The 19986-nt window shown below is 42.9% G+C and overlaps 12 non-coding genes across 12 annotated transcripts; all 12 read right to left on the reverse strand.

Annotated features, from left to right (window-relative positions):
• Window positions 1-305: 305 nt before the first annotated feature.
• LOC130092658 (small nucleolar RNA U3) lies at window positions 306-519 on the reverse strand. Its single transcript, XR_008807947.1, has one exon. It is a non-coding gene; the product is annotated as a small nucleolar RNA U3 (small nucleolar RNA).
• Window positions 520-2017: 1498 nt separating this feature from the next.
• On the reverse strand, window positions 2018-2231 carry LOC130093713 (small nucleolar RNA U3). The gene has a single exon (XR_008807958.1). It is a non-coding gene; the product is annotated as a small nucleolar RNA U3 (small nucleolar RNA).
• Window positions 2232-3729: 1498 nt separating this feature from the next.
• Window positions 3730-3943, reverse strand: LOC130093396 (small nucleolar RNA U3). The gene has a single exon (XR_008807954.1). It is a non-coding gene; the product is annotated as a small nucleolar RNA U3 (small nucleolar RNA).
• A 1498-nt stretch (window positions 3944-5441) lies between these two features.
• On the reverse strand, window positions 5442-5655 carry LOC130093814 (small nucleolar RNA U3). Its single transcript, XR_008807960.1, has one exon. It is a non-coding gene; the product is annotated as a small nucleolar RNA U3 (small nucleolar RNA).
• A 1498-nt stretch (window positions 5656-7153) lies between these two features.
• Window positions 7154-7367, reverse strand: LOC130092762 (small nucleolar RNA U3). Its single transcript, XR_008807948.1, has one exon. It is a non-coding gene; the product is annotated as a small nucleolar RNA U3 (small nucleolar RNA).
• Window positions 7368-8865: 1498 nt separating this feature from the next.
• On the reverse strand, window positions 8866-9079 carry LOC130092412 (small nucleolar RNA U3). The gene has a single exon (XR_008807923.1). It is a non-coding gene; the product is annotated as a small nucleolar RNA U3 (small nucleolar RNA).
• Window positions 9080-10577: 1498 nt separating this feature from the next.
• Window positions 10578-10791, reverse strand: LOC130091089 (small nucleolar RNA U3). The gene has a single exon (XR_008807774.1). It is a non-coding gene; the product is annotated as a small nucleolar RNA U3 (small nucleolar RNA).
• Window positions 10792-12289: 1498 nt separating this feature from the next.
• Window positions 12290-12503, reverse strand: LOC130092866 (small nucleolar RNA U3). Its single transcript, XR_008807949.1, has one exon. It is a non-coding gene; the product is annotated as a small nucleolar RNA U3 (small nucleolar RNA).
• Window positions 12504-14001: 1498 nt separating this feature from the next.
• On the reverse strand, window positions 14002-14215 carry LOC130092473 (small nucleolar RNA U3). The gene has a single exon (XR_008807934.1). It is a non-coding gene; the product is annotated as a small nucleolar RNA U3 (small nucleolar RNA).
• Window positions 14216-15713: 1498 nt separating this feature from the next.
• On the reverse strand, window positions 15714-15927 carry LOC130091144 (small nucleolar RNA U3). Its single transcript, XR_008807777.1, has one exon. It is a non-coding gene; the product is annotated as a small nucleolar RNA U3 (small nucleolar RNA).
• Window positions 15928-17425: 1498 nt separating this feature from the next.
• On the reverse strand, window positions 17426-17639 carry LOC130094836 (small nucleolar RNA U3). The gene has a single exon (XR_008808010.1). It is a non-coding gene; the product is annotated as a small nucleolar RNA U3 (small nucleolar RNA).
• A 929-nt stretch (window positions 17640-18568) lies between these two features.
• Window positions 18569-18782, reverse strand: LOC130094621 (small nucleolar RNA U3). The gene has a single exon (XR_008807990.1). It is a non-coding gene; the product is annotated as a small nucleolar RNA U3 (small nucleolar RNA).
• Between the last annotated feature and the right edge of the window lie 1204 nt (window positions 18783-19986).

Here is a 19986-nt window from a genome sequence, read left to right on the forward strand (position 1 = left end):
AACTTCATCAACGACACAGAGTTGACGTCCAACGAAAAAGTCCCGCACCTACCAACAATTGCTAACGTAGGCATTTCAGACACTTGACTTTGATTGCGTTCTTGGAAAACTTTCAATGGCTGACCTCAAACTGAGCACATATCCAGAGCACTCTTTACCATAAAACCCACTTTTTGCAACTGCTGTCTTACACAACACACAGTCCTGCGTCATTGCAAACGGTTCTGCCTTTCAACAAAGTTTTCTGCATGGGACCTACAGATGCAAAAACAAAGAAATTCCAAAATGAGACTTAAACGCCAAACACCACTCAGAACATACTCCCTTCTTCATTATTGCAAAAAGCAATACAGAACGTTCATCAACGACACAGAGGTCACAACCAAAGTCGCTGCTCTGCGCCCAATTCACGCTCAGAAAGGAGCATCATTACTCTTCATCGTGGGTTGGGAGACAAACACTTTCGAAACACATTTCCAAGCAAAGAACTATAGAAATGATCCCTGAAAATATAGTCTTAACGGTTTATGGAAACTCAATCGGCATTCCATTCTGCTGCGCCTCTCCTCTAAAAGGGTTTTGCCTAGTTGAATTTTGTGGGCTTTAAAGTTTACGTGACATTTTAGCGCATACATCGGAGCCAAAAGCAGAAAGGACTTCCACAATCTCTTTGAAGCCTACTGTTAAGATATGTGGAATACACACAACAATCCATAATGTCATACTTTTTTGTAAGCATAGGTGCCCGTGTCATGCTTTGTAGTTGACATTTGTTGAAGCTAAATGTAGAAAATCTTTGAAAAGAAAAGTCACAGGCACATTAACAATTCTTTATGTAGACATTTCAGAAACAAGCTGACGTCGGTCGTGCACTTAGAAAACATGCTATGGCTGACATCGAAATGTGAAATGAACCCGTGTCAGGCCCGTTTTTTCAATAGCACCTGATTTTCGTATCTGCTGTCTTATCCGAGATGCAATACCACATCGCTGCAAACATTTCAAGTTTTTGCAGTGATGCGGTATTGCATCTCGGATGAGACAATGTTCGCTTTATTCAAAGGACGCCGTGACACGGGCCCCAAGACGAGGAGAGGTTTAAGCTGCCACAAAACACAACCACAAGAGAGACGGGAGCAGGGTTAACAGAAATTATCTTTTATTTAGCCAAGAACTTAGGAATGTAAACTGGAACTTAGGTTCCTTCCGGGCTGTGGTATCAGTGGCGGCTTTGTTCCCCACATCTGTTTCAACGCTCGGCCACCTTAAAGGGGGAAGACACAACTGAAGAAAGGCAAAATCATTAAAAAGAAGATGTTGCAAGTCTGTCTCTGTCTTCTTACTCTTCAGCCGGTTCTCTCTTGGCCAACGTGTGCTTCAGCACCTCATACTGAAGGATTCTGTACTTAGAACCATCTAGCCTTGAGTGTAGCAGAGTTCCCAATTGTACGGTGACCTCCATTAGGCCATCATTGCCTACAGCTGTGGGTGGTTCCAAGTTTGGAATGTGAGTTGGTGGAAATGCTCAAGATTGATGTCTTGTCCTAGCCGGGAGCTGCTCCATTGGTCCTGGGCTCCTGTTTCCAATATTGGATTGCCACAACGCATTTCAGAAAAGCTTCTAAAACAATCCACTTTCTCAAAAGGCACAAATGTCAAACAACGCTCAGATTATATACCCCTTTCTTCAACATCGACAAAAGCTACACAGAAACTTCATCAACGACACAGAGTTGACGTCCAACGAAAAAGTCCCGCACCTACCAACAATTGCTAACGTAGGCATTTCAGACACTTGACTTTGATTGCGTTCTTGGAAAACTTGCAATGGCTGACCTCAAACTGAGCACATATCCAGAGCACTCTTTACCATAAAACCCACTTTTTGCAACTGCTGTCTTACACAACACACAGTCCTGCGTCATTGCAAACGGTTCTGCCTTTCAACAAAGTTTTCTGCATGGGACCTACTGATGAAAAAACAAAGAAATTCCAAAATGAGACTTAAATGCCAAACACCACTCAGAACATACTCCTTTCTTCAATATTGCAAAAAGCAATACATAACGTTCATCAACGACACAGAGATCACAACCAAAGTCGCTGCTCTGCGCCCAATTCACGCTCAGAAAGGAGCATCATTACTCTTCATCACGGGTTGGGAGACAAACACTTTCGAAACACATTTCCAAGCAAAGAACTATAGAAATGATCCCTGAAAATATAGTCTTAACGGTTTATGGAAACTCAATCGGCATTCCATTCTGCTGCGCCTCTCCTCTAAAAGGGTTTTGCCTAGTTGAATTTTGTGGGCTTTAAAGTTTACGTGACATTTTAGCGCATACATCGGAGCCAAAAGCAGAAAGGACTTCCACAATCTCTTTGAAGCCTACTGTTAAGATATGTGGAATACACACAACAATCCATAATGACATACTTTTTTGTAATCATAGCTGCCCGTGTCATGCTTTGTAGTTGACATTTGTTGAAGCTAAATGTAGAAAATCTTTGAAAAGAAAAGTCACAGGCACATTAACAATTCTTTATGTAGACATTTCAGAAACAAGCTGACGTCGGTCGTGCACTTAGAAAACATGCTATGGCTGACATCGAAATGTGAAATGAACCCGTGTCAGGCCCGTTTTTTCAATAGCACCTGATTTTCGTATCTGCTGTCTTATCCGAGATGCAATACCACATCGCTGCAAACATTTCAAGTTTTTGCAGTGATGCGGTATTGCATCTCGGATGAGACAACGTTCGCTTTATTCAAAGGACGCCGTGACACGGGCCCCAAGACGAGGAGAGGTTTAAGCTGCCACAAAACACAACCACAAGAGAGACGGGAGCAGGGTTAACAGAAATGATCTTTTATTTAGCCAAGAACTTAGGAATGTAAACTGGAACTTAGGTTCCTTCCGGGCTGTGGTATCAGTGGCGGCTTTGTTCCCCACGTCTGTTTCAACGCTAGGCCACCTTAAAGGGGGAAGACACAACTGAAGAAAGGCAAAATATTTAAAAAGAAGATGTTGCAAGTCTGTCTCTGTCTTCTTACTCTTCAGCCGGTTCTCTCTTGGCCAACGTGTGCTTCAGCACCTCATACTGAAGGATTCTGTACTTAGAACCATCTAGCCTTGAGTGTAGCAGAGTTCCCAATTGTACGGTGACCTCCATTAGGCCATCATTGCCTACAGCTGTGGGTGGTTCCAAGTTTGGAATGTGAGTTGGTGGAAATGCTCAAGATTGATGTCTTGTCCTAGCCGGGAGCTGCTCCATTGGTCCTGGGCTCCTGTTTCCAATATTGGATTGCCACAACGCATTTCAGAAAAGCTTCTAAAACAATCCACTTTCTCAAAAGGCACAAATGTCAAACAACGCTCAGATTATATACCCCTTTCTTCAACATCGACAAAAGCTACACAGAAACTTCATCAACGACACAGAGTTGACGTCCAACGAAAAAGTCCCGCACCTACCAACAATTGCTAACGTAGGCATTTCAGACACTTGACTTTGATTGCGTTCTTGGAAAACTTTCAATGGCTGACCTCAAACTGAGCACATATCCAGAGCACTCTTTACCATAAAACCCACTTTTTGCAACTGCTGTCTTACACAACACACAGTCCTGCGTCATTGCAAACGGTTCTGCCTTTCAACAAAGTTTTCTGCATGGGACCTACAGATGCAAAAACAAAGAAATTCCAAAATGAGACTTAAACGCCAAACACCACTCAGAACATACTCCCTTCTTCATTATTGCAAAAAGCAATACAGAACGTTCATCAACGACACAGAGGTCACAACCAAAGTCGCTGCTCTGCGCCCAATTCACGCTCAGAAAAGAGCATCATTACTCTTCATCGTGGGTTGGGAGACAAACACTTTCGAAACACATTTCCAAGCAAAGAACTATAGAAATGATCCCTGAAAATATAGTCTTAACGGTTTATGGAAACTCAATCGGCATTCCATTCTGCTGCGCCTCTCCTCTAAAAGGGTTTTGCCTAGTTGAATTTTGTGGGCTTTAAAGTTTACGTGACATTTTAGCGCATACATCGGAGCCAAAAGCAGAAAGGACTTCCACAATCTCTTTGAAGCCTACTGTTAAGATATGTGGAATACACACAACAATCCATAATGTCATACTTTTTTGTAAGCATAGGTGCCCGTGTCATGCTTTGTAGTTGACATTTGTTGAAGCTAAATGTAGAAAATCTTTGAAAAGAAAAGTCACAGGCACATTAACAATTCTTTATGTAGACATTTCAGAAACAAGCTGACGTCGGTCGTGCACTTAGAAAACATGCTATGGCTGACATCGAAATGTGAAATGAACCCGTGTCAGGCCCGTTTTTTCAATAGCACCTGATTTTCGTATCTGCTGTCTTATCCGAGATGCAATACCACATCGCTGCAAACATTTCAAGTTTTTGCAGTGATGCGGTATTGCATCTCGGATGAGACAATGTTCGCTTTATTCAAAGGACGCCGTGACACGGGCCCCAAGACGAGGAGAGGTTTAAGCTGCCACAAAACACAACCACAAGAGAGACGGGAGCAGGGTTAACAGAAATTATCTTTTATTTAGCCAAGAACTTAGGAATGTAAACTGGAACTTAGGTTCCTTCCGGGCTGTGGTATCAGTGGCGGCTTTGTTCCCCACATCTGTTTCAACGCTCGGCCACCTTAAAGGGGGAAGACACAACTGAAGAAAGGCAAAATCATTAAAAAGAAGATGTTGCAAGTCTGTCTCTGTCTTCTTACTCTTCAGCCGGTTCTCTCTTGGCCAACGTGTGCTTCAGCACCTCATACTGAAGGATTCTGTACTTAGAACCATCTAGCCTTGAGTGTAGCAGAGTTCCCAATTGTACGGTGACCTCCATTAGGCCATCATTGCCTACAGCTGTGGGTGGTTCCAAGTTTGGAATGTGAGTTGGTGGAAATGCTCAAGATTGATGTCTTGTCCTAGCCGGGAGCTGCTCCATTGGTCCTGGGCTCCTGTTTCCAATATTGGATTGCCACAACGCATTTCAGAAAAGCTTCTAAAACAATCCACTTTCTCAAAAGGCACAAATGTCAAACAACGCTCAGATTATATACCCCTTTCTTCAACATCGACAAAAGCTACACAGAAACTTCATCAACGACACAGAGTTGACGTCCAACGAAAAAGTCCCGCACCTACCAACAATTGCTAACGTAGGCATTTCAGACACTTGACTTTGATTGCGTTCTTGGAAAACTTGCAATGGCTGACCTCAAACTGAGCACATATCCAGAGCACTCTTTACCATAAAACCCACTTTTTGCAACTGCTGTCTTACACAACACACAGTCCTGCGTCATTGCAAACGGTTCTGCCTTTCAACAAAGTTTTCTGCATGGGACCTACTGATGAAAAAACAAAGAAATTCCAAAATGAGACTTAAATGCCAAACACCACTCAGAACATACTCCTTTCTTCAATATTGCAAAAAGCAATACATAACGTTCATCAACGACACAGAGATCACAACCAAAGTCGCTGCTCTGCGCCCAATTCACGCTCAGAAAGGAGCATCATTACTCTTCATCACGGGTTGGGAGACAAACACTTTCGAAACACATTTCCAAGCAAAGAACTATAGAAATGATCCCTGAAAATATAGTCTTAACGGTTTATGGAAACTCAATCGGCATTCCATTCTGCTGCGCCTCTCCTCTAAAAGGGTTTTGCCTAGTTGAATTTTGTGGGCTTTAAAGTTTACGTGACATTTTAGCGCATACATCGGAGCCAAAAGCAGAAAGGACTTCCACAATCTCTTTGAAGCCTACTGTTAAGATATGTGGAATACACACAACAATCCATAATGACATACTTTTTTGTAATCATAGCTGCCCGTGTCATGCTTTGTAGTTGACATTTGTTGAAGCTAAATGTAGAAAATCTTTGAAAAGAAAAGTCACAGGCACATTAACAATTCTTTATGTAGACATTTCAGAAACAAGCTGACGTCGGTCGTGCACTTAGAAAACATGCTATGGCTGACATCGAAATGTGAAATGAACCCGTGTCAGGCCCGTTTTTTCAATAGCACCTGATTTTCGTATCTGCTGTCTTATCCGAGATGCAATACCACATCGCTGCAAACATTTCAAGTTTTTGCAGTGATGCGGTATTGCATCTCGGATGAGACAACGTTCGCTTTATTCAAAGGACGCCGTGACACGGGCCCCAAGACGAGGAGAGGTTTAAGCTGCCACAAAACACAACCACAAGAGAGACGGGAGCAGGGTTAACAGAAATGATCTTTTATTTAGCCAAGAACTTAGGAATGTAAACTGGAACTTAGGTTCCTTCCGGGCTGTGGTATCAGTGGCGGCTTTGTTCCCCACGTCTGTTTCAACGCTAGGCCACCTTAAAGGGGGAAGACACAACTGAAGAAAGGCAAAATATTTAAAAAGAAGATGTTGCAAGTCTGTCTCTGTCTTCTTACTCTTCAGCCGGTTCTCTCTTGGCCAACGTGTGCTTCAGCACCTCATACTGAAGGATTCTGTACTTAGAACCATCTAGCCTTGAGTGTAGCAGAGTTCCCAATTGTACGGTGACCTCCATTAGGCCATCATTGCCTACAGCTGTGGGTGGTTCCAAGTTTGGAATGTGAGTTGGTGGAAATGCTCAAGATTGATGTCTTGTCCTAGCCGGGAGCTGCTCCATTGGTCCTGGGCTCCTGTTTCCAATATTGGATTGCCACAACGCATTTCAGAAAAGCTTCTAAAACAATCCACTTTCTCAAAAGGCACAAATGTCAAACAACGCTCAGATTATATACCCCTTTCTTCAACATCGACAAAAGCTACACAGAAACTTCATCAACGACACAGAGTTGACGTCCAACGAAAAAGTCCCGCACCTACCAACAATTGCTAACGTAGGCATTTCAGACACTTGACTTTGATTGCGTTCTTGGAAAACTTTCAATGGCTGACCTCAAACTGAGCACATATCCAGAGCACTCTTTACCATAAAACCCACTTTTTGCAACTGCTGTCTTACACAACACACAGTCCTGCGTCATTGCAAACGGTTCTGCCTTTCAACAAAGTTTTCTGCATGGGACCTACAGATGCAAAAACAAAGAAATTCCAAAATGAGACTTAAACGCCAAACACCACTCAGAACATACTCCCTTCTTCATTATTGCAAAAAGCAATACAGAACGTTCATCAACGACACAGAGGTCACAACCAAAGTCGCTGCTCTGCGCCCAATTCACGCTCAGAAAGGAGCATCATTACTCTTCATCGTGGGTTGGGAGACAAACACTTTCGAAACACATTTCCAAGCAAAGAACTATAGAAATGATCCCTGAAAATATAGTCTTAACGGTTTATGGAAACTCAATCGGCATTCCATTCTGCTGCGCCTCTCCTCTAAAAGGGTTTTGCCTAGTTGAATTTTGTGGGCTTTAAAGTTTACGTGACATTTTAGCGCATACATCGGAGCCAAAAGCAGAAAGGACTTCCACAATCTCTTTGAAGCCTACTGTTAAGATATGTGGAATACACACAACAATCCATAATGTCATACTTTTTTGTAAGCATAGGTGCCCGTGTCATGCTTTGTAGTTGACATTTGTTGAAGCTAAATGTAGAAAATCTTTGAAAAGAAAAGTCACAGGCACATTAACAATTCTTTATGTAGACATTTCAGAAACAAGCTGACGTCGGTCGTGCACTTAGAAAACATGCTATGGCTGACATCGAAATGTGAAATGAACCCGTGTCAGGCCCGTTTTTTCAATAGCACCTGATTTTCGTATCTGCTGTCTTATCCGAGATGCAATACCACATCGCTGCAAACATTTCAAGTTTTTGCAGTGATGCGGTATTGCATCTCGGATGAGACAATGTTCGCTTTATTCAAAGGACGCCGTGACACGGGCCCCAAGACGAGGAGAGGTTTAAGCTGCCACAAAACACAACCACAAGAGAGACGGGAGCAGGGTTAACAGAAATTATCTTTTATTTAGCCAAGAACTTAGGAATGTAAACTGGAACTTAGGTTCCTTCCGGGCTGTGGTATCAGTGGCGGCTTTGTTCCCCACATCTGTTTCAACGCTCGGCCACCTTAAAGGGGGAAGACACAACTGAAGAAAGGCAAAATCATTAAAAAGAAGATGTTGCAAGTCTGTCTCTGTCTTCTTACTCTTCAGCCGGTTCTCTCTTGGCCAACGTGTGCTTCAGCACCTCATACTGAAGGATTCTGTACTTAGAACCATCTAGCCTTGAGTGTAGCAGAGTTCCCAATTGTACGGTGACCTCCATTAGGCCATCATTGCCTACAGCTGTGGGTGGTTCCAAGTTTGGAATGTGAGTTGGTGGAAATGCTCAAGATTGATGTCTTGTCCTAGCCGGGAGCTGCTCCATTGGTCCTGGGCTCCTGTTTCCAATATTGGATTGCCACAACGCATTTCAGAAAAGCTTCTAAAACAATCCACTTTCTCAAAAGGCACAAATGTCAAACAACGCTCAGATTATATACCCCTTTCTTCAACATCGACAAAAGCTACACAGAAACTTCATCAACGACACAGAGTTGACGTCCAACGAAAAAGTCCCGCACCTACCAACAATTGCTAACGTAGGCATTTCAGACACTTGACTTTGATTGCGTTCTTGGAAAACTTGCAATGGCTGACCTCAAACTGAGCACATATCCAGAGCACTCTTTACCATAAAACCCACTTTTTGCAACTGCTGTCTTACACAACACACAGTCCTGCGTCATTGCAAACGGTTCTGCCTTTCAACAAAGTTTTCTGCATGGGACCTACTGATGAAAAAACAAAGAAATTCCAAAATGAGACTTAAATGCCAAACACCACTCAGAACATACTCCTTTCTTCAATATTGCAAAAAGCAATACATAACGTTCATCAACGACACAGAGATCACAACCAAAGTCGCTGCTCTGCGCCCAATTCACGCTCAGAAAGGAGCATCATTACTCTTCATCGCGGGTTGGGAGACAAACACTTTCAAAACACATTTCCAAGCAAAGAACTATAGAAATGATCCCTGAAAATATAGTCTTAACGGTTTATGGAAACTCAATCGGCATTCCATTCTGCTGCGCCTCTCCTCTAAAAGGGTTTTGCCTAGTTGAATTTTGTGGGCTTTAAAGTTTACGTGACATTTTAGCGCATACATCGGAGCCAAAAGCAGAAAGGACTTCCACAATCTCTTTGAAGCCTACTGTTAAGATATGTGGAATACACACAACAATCCATAATGACATACTTTTTTGTAATCATAGCTGCCCGTGTCATGCTTTGTAGTTGACATTTGTTGAAGCTAAATGTAGAAAATCTTTGAAAAGAAAAGTCACAGGCACATTAACAATTCTTTATGTAGACATTTCAGAAACAAGCTGACGTCGGTCGTGCACTTAGAAAACATGCTATGGCTGACATCGAAATGTGAAATGAACCCGTGTCAGGCCCGTTTTTTCAATAGCACCTGATTTTCGTATCTGCTGTCTTATCCGAGATGCAATACCACATCGCTGCAAACATTTCAAGTTTTTGCAGTGATGCGGTATTGCATCTCGGATGAGACAACGTTCGCTTTATTCAAAGGACGCCGTGACACGGGCCCCAAGACGAGGAGAGGTTTAAGCTGCCACAAAACACAACCACAAGAGAGACGGGAGCAGGGTTAACAGAAATGATCTTTTATTTAGCCAAGAACTTAGGAATGTAAACTGGAACTTAGGTTCCTTCCGGGCTGTGGTATCAGTGGCGGCTTTGTTCCCCACGTCTGTTTCAACGCTAGGCCACCTTAAAGGGGGAAGACACAACTGAAGAAAGGCAAAATATTTAAAAAGAAGATGTTGCAAGTCTGTCTCTGTCTTCTTACTCTTCAGCCGGTTCTCTCTTGGCCAACGTGTGCTTCAGCACCTCATACTGAAGGATTCTGTACTTAGAACCATCTAGCCTTGAGTGTAGCAGAGTTCCCAATTGTACAATGACCTCCATTAGGCCATCATTGCCTACAGCTGTGGGTGGTTCCAAGTTTGGAATGTGAGTTGGTGGAAATGCTCAAGATTGATGTCTTGTCCTAGCCGGGAGCTGCTCCATTGGTCCTGGGCTCCTGTTTCCAATATTGGATTGCCACAACGCATTTCAGAAAAGCTTCTAAAACAATCCACTTTCTCAAAAGGCACAAATGTCAAACAACGCTCAGATTATATACCCCTTTCTTCAACATCGACAAAAGCTACACAGAAACTTCATCAACGACACAGAGTTGACGTCCAACGAAAAAGTCCCGCACCTACCAACAATAGCTAACGTAGGCATTTCAGACACTTGACGTTGATTGCGTTCTTGGAAAACTTGCAATGGCTGACCTCAAACTGAGCACATATCCAGAGCACTCTTTACCATAAAACCCACTTTTTGCAACTGCTGTCTTACACAACACACAGTCCTGCGTCATATCAAACGGTTCTGCCTTTCAACAAAGTTTTCTGCATGGGACCTACAGATGCAAAAACAAAGAAATTCCAAAATGAGACTTAAATGCCAAACACCACTCAGAACACACTCCTTTCTTCAATATTTCAAAAAGCAATACATAACGTTCATCAACGACACAGAGCTCACAACCAAAGTCGCTGCTCTGCGCCCAATTCACGCTCAGAAAGGAGCATCATTACTCTTCATCGTGGGTTGGGAGACAAACACTTTCGAAACACATTTCCAAGCAAAGAACTATAGAAATGATCCCTGAAAATATAGTCTTAACGGTTTATGGAAACTCAATCGGCATTCCATTCTGCTGCGCCTCTCCTCTAAAAGGGTTTTGCCTAGTTGAATTTTGTGGGCTTTAAAGTTTACGTGACATTTTAGCGCATACATCGGAGCCAAAAGCAGAAAGGACTTCCACAATCTCTTTGAAGCCTACTGTTAAGATATGTGGAATACACACAACAATCCATAATGACATACTTTTTTGTAATCATAGCTGCCCGTGTCATGCTTTGTAGTTGACATTTGTTGAAGCTAAATGTAGAAAATCTTTGAAAAGAAAAGTCACAGGCACATTAACAATTCTTTATGTAGACATTTCAGAAACAAGCTGACGTCGGTCGTGCACTTAGAAAACATGCTATGGCTGACATCGAAATGTGAAATGAACCCGTGTCAGGCCCGTTTTTTCAATAGCACCTGATTTTCGTATCTGCTGTCTTATCCGAGATGCAATACCACATCGCTGCAAACATTTCAAGTTTTTGCAGTGATGCGGTATTGCATCTCGGATGAGACAACGTTCGCTTTATTCAAAGGACGCCGTGACACGGGCCCCAAGACGAGGAGAGGTTTAAGCTGCCACAAAACACAACCACAAGAGAGACGGGAGCAGGGTTAACAGAAATGATCTTTTATTTAGCCAAGAACTTAGGAATGTAAACTGGAACTTAGGTTCCTTCCGGGCTGTGGTATCAGTGGCGGCTTTGTTCCCCACGTCTGTTTCAACGCTAGGCCACCTTAAAGGGGGAAGACACAACTGAAGAAAGGCAAAATATTTAAAAAGAAGATGTTGCAAGTCTGTCTCTGTCTTCTTACTCTTCAGCCGGTTCTCTCTTGGCCAACGTGTGCTTCAGCACCTCATACTGAAGGATTCTGTACTTAGAACCATCTAGCCTTGAGTGTAGCAGAGTTCCCAATTGTACGGTGACCTCCATTAGGCCATCATTGCCTACAGCTGTGGGTGGTTCCAAGTTTGGAATGTGAGTTGGTGGAAATGCTCAAGATTGATGTCTTGTCCTAGCCGGGAGCTGCTCCATTGGTCCTGGGCTCCTGTTTCCAATATTGGATTGCCACAACGCATTTCAGAAAAGCTTCTAAAACAATCCACTTTCTCAAAAGGCACAAATGTCAAACAACGCTCAGATTATATACCCCTTTCTTCAACATCGACAAAAGCTACACAGAAACTTCATCAACGACACAGAGTTGACGTCCAACGAAAAAGTCCCGCACCTACCAACAATTGCTAACGTAGGCATTTCAGACACTTGACTTTGATTGCGTTCTTGGAAAACTTTCAATGGCTGACCTCAAACTGAGCACATATCCAGAGCACTCTTTACCATAAAACCCACTTTTTGCAACTGCTGTCTTACACAACACACAGTCCTGCGTCATTGCAAACGGTTCTGCCTTTCAACAAAGTTTTCTGCATGGGACCTACAGATGCAAAAACAAAGAAATTCCAAAATGAGACTTAAACGCCAAACACCACTCAGAACATACTCCCTTCTTCATTATTGCAAAAAGCAATACAGAACGTTCATCAACGACACAGAGGTCACAACCAAAGTCGCTGCTCTGCGCCCAATTCACGCTCAGAAAGGAGCATCATTACTCTTCATCGTGGGTTGGGAGACAAACACTTTCGAAACACATTTCCAAGCAAAGAACTATAGAAATGATCCCTGAAAATATAGTCTTAACGGTTTATGGAAACTCAATCGGCATTCCATTCTGCTGCGCCTCTCCTCTAAAAGGGTTTTGCCTAGTTGAATTTTGTGGGCTTTAAAGTTTACGTGACATTTTAGCGCATACATCGGAGCCAAAAGCAGAAAGGACTTCCACAATCTCTTTGAAGCCTACTGTTAAGATATGTGGAATACACACAACAATCCATAATGTCATACTTTTTTGTAAGCATAGGTGCCCGTGTCATGCTTTGTAGTTGACATTTGTTGAAGCTAAATGTAGAAAATCTTTGAAAAGAAAAGTCACAGGCACATTAACAATTCTTTATGTAGACATTTCAGAAACAAGCTGACGTCGGTCGTGCACTTAGAAAACATGCTATGGCTGACATCGAAATGTGAAATGAACCCGTGTCAGGCCCGTTTTTTCAATAGCACCTGATTTTCGTATCTGCTGTCTTATCCGAGATGCAATACCACATCGCTGCAAACATTTCAAGTTTTTGCAGTGATGCGGTATTGCATCTCGGATGAGACAATGTTCGCTTTATTCAAAGGACGCCGTGACACGGGCCCCAAGACGAGGAGAGGTTTAAGCTGCCACAAAACACAACCACAAGAGAGACGGGAGCAGGGTTAACAGAAATTATCTTTTATTTAGCCAAGAACTTAGGAATGTAAACTGGAACTTAGGTTCCTTCCGGGCTGTGGTATCAGTGGCGGCTTTGTTCCCCACATCTGTTTCAACGCTCGGCCACCTTAAAGGGGGAAGACACAACTGAAGAAAGGCAAAATCATTAAAAAGAAGATGTTGCAAGTCTGTCTCTGTCTTCTTACTCTTCAGCCGGTTCTCTCTTGGCCAACGTGTGCTTCAGCACCTCATACTGAAGGATTCTGTACTTAGAACCATCTAGCCTTGAGTGTAGCAGAGTTCCCAATTGTACGGTGACCTCCATTAGGCCATCATTGCCTACAGCTGTGGGTGGTTCCAAGTTTGGAATGTGAGTTGGTGGAAATGCTCAAGATTGATGTCTTGTCCTAGCCGGGAGCTGCTCCATTGGTCCTGGGCTCCTGTTTCCAATATTGGATTGCCACAACGCATTTCAGAAAAGCTTCTAAAACAATCCACTTTCTCAAAAGGCACAAATGTCAAACAACGCTCAGATTATATACCCCTTTCTTCAACATCGACAAAAGCTACACAGAAACTTCATCAACGACACAGAGTTGACGTCCAACGAAAAAGTCCCGCACCTACCAACAATTGCTAACGTAGGCATTTCAGACACTTGACTTTGATTGCGTTCTTGGAAAACTTGCAATGGCTGACCTCAAACTGAGCACATATCCAGAGCACTCTTTACCATAAAACCCACTTTTTGCAACTGCTGTCTTACACAACACACAGTCCTGCGTCATTGCAAACGGTTCTGCCTTTCAACAAAGTTTTCTGCATGGGACCTACTGATGAAAAAACAAAGAAATTCCAAAATGAGACTTAAATGCCAAACACCACTCAGAACATACTCCTTTCTTCAATATTGCAAAAAGCAATACATAACGTTCATCAACGACACAGAGATCACAACCAAAGTCGCTGCTCTGCGCCCAATTCACGCTCAGAAAGGAGCATCATTACTCTTCATCGCGGGTTGGGAGACAAACACTTTCAAAACACATTTCCAAGCAAAGAACTATAGAAATGATCCCTGAAAATATAGTCTTAACGGTTTATGGAAACTCAATCGGCATTCCATTCTGCTGCGCCTCTCCTCTAAAAGGGTTTTGCCTAGTTGAATTTTGTGGGCTTTAAAGTTTACGTGACATTTTAGCGCATACATCGGAGCCAAAAGCAGAAAGGACTTCCACAATCTCTTTGAAGCCTACTGTTAAGATATGTGGAATACACACAACAATCCATAATGACATACTTTTTTGTAATCATAGCTGCCCGTGTCATGCTTTGTAGTTGACATTTGTTGAAGCTAAATGTAGAAAATCTTTGAAAAGAAAAGTCACAGGCACATTAACAATTCTTTATGTAGACATTTCAGAAACAAGCTGACGTCGGTCGTGCACTTAGAAAACATGCTATGGCTGACATCGAAATGTGAAATGAACCCGTGTCAGGCCCGTTTTTTCAATAGCACCTGATTTTCGTATCTGCTGTCTTATCCGAGATGCAATACCACATCGCTGCAAACATTTCAAGTTTTTGCAGTGATGCGGTATTGCATCTCGGATGAGACAACGTTCGCTTTATTCAAAGGACGCCGTGACACGGGCCCCAAGACGAGGAGAGGTTTAAGCTGCCACAAAACACAACCACAAGAGAGACGGGAGCAGGGTTAACAGAAATGATCTTTTATTTAGCCAAGAACTTAGGAATGTAAACTGGAACTTAGGTTCCTTCCGGGCTGTGGTATCAGTGGCGGCTTTGTTCCCCACGTCTGTTTCAACGCTAGGCCACCTTAAAGGGGGAAGACACAACTGAAGAAAGGCAAAATATTTAAAAAGAAGATGTTGCAAGTCTGTCTCTGTCTTCTTACTCTTCAGCCGGTTCTCTCTTGGCCAACGTGTGCTTCAGCACCTCATACTGAAGGATTCTGTACTTAGAACCATCTAGCCTTGAGTGTAGCAGAGTTCCCAATTGTACAATGACCTCCATTAGGCCATCATTGCCTACAGCTGTGGGTGGTTCCAAGTTTGGAATGTGAGTTGGTGGAAATGCTCAAGATTGATGTCTTGTCCTAGCCGGGAGCTGCTCCATTGGTCCTGGGCTCCTGTTTCCAATATTGGATTGCCACAACGCATTTCAGAAAAGCTTCTAAAACAATCCACTTTCTCAAAAGGCACAAATGTCAAACAACGCTCAGATTATATACCCCTTTCTTCAACATCGACAAAAGCTACACAGAAACTTCATCAACGACACAGAGTTGACGTCCAACGAAAAAGTCCCGCACCTACCAACAATAGCTAACGTAGGCATTTCAGACACTTGACGTTGATTGCGTTCTTGGAAAACTTGCAATGGCTGACCTCAAACTGAGCACATATCCAGAGCACTCTTTACCATAAAACCCACTTTTTGCAACTGCTGTCTTACACAACACACAGTCCTGCGTCATATCAAACGGTTCTGCCTTTCAACAAAGTTTTCTGCATGGGACCTACAGATGCAAAAACAAAGAAATTCCAAAATGAGACTTAAATGCCAAACACCACTCAGAACACACTCCTTTCTTCAATATTTCAAAAAGCAATACATAACGTTCATCAACGACACAGAGCTCACAACCAAAGTCGCTGCTCTGCGCCCAATTCACGCTCAGAAAGGAGCATCATTACTCTTCATCGTGGGTTGGGAGACAAACACTTTCGAAACACATTTCCAAGCAAAGAACTATAGAAATGATCCCTGAAAATATAGTCTTAACGGTTTATGGAAACTCAATCGGCATTCCATTCTGCTGCGCCTCTCCTCTAAAAGGGTTTTGCCTAGTTGAATTTTGTGGGCTTTAAAGTTTACGTGACATTTTAGCGCATACATCGGAGCCAAAAGCAGAAAGGACTTCCACAATCTCTTTGAAGCCTACTGTTAAGATATGTGGAATACACACAACAATCCATAATTACATACTTTTTTGTAATCATAGCTGCCCGTGTCATGCTTTGTAGTTGACATTTGTTGAAGCTAAATGTAGAAAATCTTTGAAAAGAAAAGTCACAGGCACATTAACAATTCTTTATGTAGACATTTCAGAAACAAGCTGACGTCGGTCGTGCACTTAGAAAACATGCTATGGCTGACATCGAAATGTGAAATGAACCCGTGTCAGGCCCGTTTTTTCAATAGCACCTGATTTTCGTATCTGCTGTCTTATCCGAGATGCAATACCACATCGCTGCAAACATTTCAAGTTTTTGCAGTGATGCGGTATTGCATCTCGGATGAGACAACGTTCGCTTTATTCAAGGGACGCCGTGACACGGGCCCCAAGACGAGGAGAGGTTTAAGCTGCCACAAAACACAACCACAAGAGAGACGGGAGCAGGGTTAACAGAAATGATCTTTTATTTAGCCAAGAACTTAGGAATGTAAACTGGAACTTAGGTTCCTTCCGGGCTGTGGTATCAGTGGCGGCTTTGTTCCCCACGTCTGTTTCAACGCTAGGCCACCTTAAAGGGGGAAGACACAACTGAAGAAAGGCAAAATCATTAAAAAGAAGATGTTGCAAGTCTGTCTCTGTCTTCTTACTCTTCAGCCGGTTCTCTCTTGGCCAACGTGTGCTTCAGCACCTCATACTGAAGGATTCTGTACTTAGAACCATCTAGCCTTGCGTGTAGCAGAGTTCCCAATTGTACGGTGACCTCCATTAGGCCATCATTGCCTACAGCTGTGGGTGGTTCCAAGTTTGGAATGTGAGTTGGTGGAAATGCTCAAGATTGATGTCTTGTCCTAGCCGGGAGCTGCTCCATTGGTCCTGAGCTCCTGTTTCCAATATTGGATTGCCACAACGCATTTCAGAAAAGCTTCTAAAACAATCCACTTTCTCAAAAGGCACAAATGTCAAACAACGCTCAGATTATATACCCCTTTCTTCAACATCGACAAAAGCTACACAGAAACTTCATCAACGACACAGAGTTGACGTCCAACGAAAAAGTCCCGCACCTACCAACAATTGCTAACGTAGGCATTTCAGACACTTGACTTTGATTGCGTTCTTGGAAAACTTGCAATGGCTGACCTCAAACTGAGCACATATCCAGAGCACTCTTTACCATAAAACCCACTTTTTGCAACTGCTGTCTTACACAACACACAGTCCTGCGTCATATCAAACAGTTCTGCCTTTCAACAAAGTTTTCTGCATGGGACCTACAGATGCAAAAACAAAGAAATTCCAAAATGAGACTTAAATGCCAAACACCACTCAGAACACACTCCTTTCTTCAATATTGCAAAAAGCAATACATAACGTTCATCAACGACACAGAGATCACAACCAAAGTCGCTGCTCTGCGCCCAATTCACGCTCAGAAAGGAGCATCATTACTCTTCATTGTGGGTTGGGAGACAAACACTTTCGAAACACATTTCCAAGCAAAAAACTATAGAAGTGATCCCTGAAAATATAGTCTTAACGGTTTATGGAAACTCAATCGGCATTCCATTCTGCTGCGCCTCTCCTCTAAAAGGGTTTTGCCTAGTTGAATTTTGTGGGCTTTAAAGTTTACGTGACATTTTAGCGCATACATCGGAGCCAAAAGCAGTGGCAGTGGTATTTGTTCCCCACTTCTGTTTCAACGCTAGGCCACCTTAAAGGGGGAAGACACAACTGAAGAAAGGCAAAATCATTAAAAAGAAGATGTTGCAAGTCTGTCTCTGTCTTTTTACTCTTCAGCCGGTTCTCTCTTGGCCAACGTGTGCTTCAGCACCTCATACTGAAGGATTCTGTACTTAGAACCATCTAGCCTTGCGTGTAGCAGAGTTCCCAATTGTACGGTGACCTCCATTAGGCCATCATTGCCTACAGCTGTGGGTGGTTCCAAGTTTGGAATGTGAGTTGGTGGAAATGCTCAAGATTGATGTCTTGTCCTAGCCGGGAGCTGCTCCATTGGTCCTGGGCTCCTGTTTCCAATATTGGATTGCCACAACGCATTTCAGAAAAGCTTCTAAAACAATCCACTTTCTCAAAAGGCACAAATGTCAAACAACGCTCAGATTATATACCCCTTTCTTCAACATCGACAAAAGCTACACAGAAACTTCATCAACGACACAGAGTTGACGTCCAACGAAAAAGTCCCCCACCTACCAACAATTGCTAACGTAGGCATTTCAGACACTTGACTTTGATTGCGTTCTTGGAAAACTTTCAATGGCTGACCTCAAACTGAGCACATATCCAGAGCACTCTTTACCATAAAACCCACTTTTTGCAACTGCTGTCTTACACAACACACAGTCCTGCGTCATATCAAACGGTTCTGCCTTTCAACAAAGTTTTCTGCATGGGACCTACAGATGCAAAAACAAAGAAATTCCAAAATGAGACTTAAATGCCAAACACCACTCAGAACACACTCCTTTCTTCAATATTGCAAAAAGCAATACATAACGTTCATCAACGACACAGAGATCACAACCAAAGTCGCTGCTCTGCGCCCAATTCACGCTCAGAAAGGAGCATCATTACTCTTCATTGTGGGTTGGGAGACAAACACTTTCAAAACACATTTCCAAGCAAAAAACTATAGAAATGATCCTTGAAAATATAGTCTTGACGGTTTATGGAAACTCAATCGGCATTCCATTCTGCTGCGCCTCTCCTCTAAAAGGGTTTTACCTAGTTGAATTTTGTGGGCTTTAAAGTTTACGTGACATTTTAGCGCATACATCGGAGCCAAAAGCAGAAAGGACTTCCACAATCTCTTTGAAGCCTACTGTTAAGATATGTGGAATACACACAACAATCCATAATGTCATACTTTTTTGTAAGCATAGCTGCCCGTGTCATGCTTTGTAGTTGACATTTGTTGAAGCTTAATGTAGAAAATCTTTGAAAAGAAAAGTCACAGGCACATTAACAATTCTTTATGTAGACATTTCAGAAACAAGCTGACGTCGGTCGTGCACTTAGAAAACATGCTATGGCTGACATCGAAATGTGAAATGAACCCGTGTCAGGCCCGTTTTTTCAATAGCACCTGATTTTCGTATCTGCTGTCTTATCCGAGATGCAATACCACATCGCTGCAAAAATTTCAAGTTTTTGCAGTGATGCGGTATTGCATCTCGGATGAGACAACGTTCGCTTTATTCAAAGGACGCCGTGACACGGGCCCCAAGACGAGGAGAGGTTTAAGCTGCCACAAAACACAACCACAAGAGAGACGGGAGCAGGGTTAACAGAAATGATCTTTTATTTAGCCAAGAACTTAGGAATGTAAACTGGAACTTAGGTTCCTTCCGGGCTGTGGTATCAGTGGCGGCTTTGTTCCCCACGTCTGTTTCAACGCTCGGCCACCTTAAAGGGGGAAGACACAACTGAAGAAAGGCAAAATCATTAAAAAGAAGATGTTGCAAGTCTGTCTCTGTCTTCTTACTCTTCAGCCGGTTCTCTCTTGGCCAACGTGTGCTTCAGCACCTCATACTGAAGGATTCTGTACTTAGAACCATCTAGCCTTGAGTGTAGCAGAGTTCCCAATTGTACGGTGACCTCCATTAGGCCATCATTGCCTACAGCTGTGGGTGGTTCCAAGTTTGGAATGTGAGATGGTGGAAATGCTCAAGATTGATGTCTTGTCCTAGCCGGGAGCTGCTCCATTGGTCCTGGGCTCCTGTTTCCAATATTGGATTGCCACAACGCATTTCAGAAAAGCTTCTAAAACAATCCACTTTCTCAAAAGGCACAAATGTCAAACAACGCTCAGATTATATACCCCTTTCTTCAACATCGACAAAAGCTACACAGAAACATCATCAA

This window comes from Rhinichthys klamathensis, unplaced genomic scaffold (assembly GCF_029890125.1).
Source record: "Rhinichthys klamathensis goyatoka isolate OS25496 unplaced genomic scaffold, OSU_Roscu_1.1 h1tg000001l_1, whole genome shotgun sequence".
NCBI classification, from domain to species: domain Eukaryota; kingdom Metazoa; phylum Chordata; class Actinopteri; order Cypriniformes; family Leuciscidae; genus Rhinichthys; species Rhinichthys klamathensis.